We start from the raw sequence: 1728 nt of genomic DNA, 5'->3' as shown, positions 1-1728 counted from the left end.
TTCTGGTTAGTGTTACTTCTTGATTTCTTGCTATGTTTGATGTCATATTACGAACTAGGGTTTCATGCTAGTGATGCTTATCGATGATATTATGTGTTGGTTTAGAACTTAGTGATATGTGATGATGTTTTCGTAAATCGGATTGCATGATTTACAACCGAATGGATATGTATAATCGGCTGCTACATGTATGAGTATGATCATTACTAAATTAATCAAGTTAGAGTGATTAGGGTTGCATGATAGTCTTTAAATTCATTAATCATATGATCCGATTATATGTCCCCTTATGATATTGAATTACTGTTCTTGGATTGATGATGATTGCGGTGATATGAACGTACAAGAATGTTGAATAATTGTGATTTGATCTGATTGTGAAACTGCCAAAGTTGTTTGCTAATGTTATGGGATTGATGAGCTGCAATTAAGGAAGTCTGTTACACATGCTTAGTCTCGACATAGGTTGCGAGTCGAGAACTCCTAGTCTCGACTCGAGACCACAGCACCGACACAAGCAGCACAACCCGAGACCACGGTTGCGGGTTCGGTTGCAACTCGAGACCGTGAAGTCTCGACTAGTACATGATGACCCGAGACCTCCCCAGTTGCGACTCGAGATCTTCAAGCCAGCACAACTCGAGACCGCCTAGTCTCGACTCGAGACCGTGAACACGTGCACACTGTTTTGGACTTTGCACACTGTTACGAGCCCAACCATTTGGGCCGCATACTTGGACATTTTTACGTGACTATACTATTATTGAACTGCCTTAATTATACGTGCATGCTATGATCGTTACTTGTGTACAATACGTGTCGAACATAAGTGCACTACTTGAATATGAACCTGACTTGTATGGTAACCATGGTAGGACGTGGTTGACCACCTTATAGCTTGATTGACTTTTCTGTGTATCTGCCGAGCAAACCAAGGTGAGTTCACACAGCCAAGGCATGGGATTCCCGGGTTGGGAATGGGTTGGAAGTTTTGAAATGGATAATTACTCATTCTTACGCTATTGCTAGACTATATACCATCGTCCTCAGGTTAGTCAGGACACTTACGTAAAACCTACGTAAACTAGTACATACCATTGTCTCCCGGGTCGGGAGGACACTTACGTAAAACCTACGTAAACTCATACCCACTACTGTCTTCCGGGCCGGAAGGACACTTACGTAAAACCTACGTAAACCCCACGCGTACCACTGTCCTCGGGGAAGGGCACTCACGTAAAACCTACATGACCTTGTACGTATTCCTGTTCTCGGGTTAAGAAGAACACTCATGGTTACGATAGTCTAGTAAAGATAAACGTGGAAATCCCCCACTGGAAATAAATGTAATCATGGGAAACCCCCGCTAGTAATACATATAATCAGGGAAAACCCCCCTCTAGTAGTACATACATACATGGGAAGCCCCCACTGAATGAATGTACGATTTGTTATTACGAACTTATTTACTGTGAACTCGCTCAACTAGTTGTTGACTCTCTGCTGCGTGCCTTGCAGGACCTTAGGTACATTTGGAGCTTGCACAGGGAGGAGCAGGTCGTTGTGGGACATGGATTGTGGATGCCATGTTAAGCGTATAAACATTTGAACTTATGATTCACTTTGGGTTTACATACTTATGCTTCCGCTACCCAAATTATGTTTTGTTTGGTTTGAACATCAATTGTATTGAATTGGGTTTTACGAACTACTTAAATTATTATACAC

The sequence above is a fragment of the Helianthus annuus genome, chromosome 8, assembly GCF_002127325.2.
Source record: "Helianthus annuus cultivar XRQ/B chromosome 8, HanXRQr2.0-SUNRISE, whole genome shotgun sequence".
Taxonomy (NCBI): domain Eukaryota; kingdom Viridiplantae; phylum Streptophyta; class Magnoliopsida; order Asterales; family Asteraceae; genus Helianthus; species Helianthus annuus.
The sequence above is the reverse complement of the archived record's forward strand: the minus strand, read 5'-3'. Positions refer to the sequence as shown.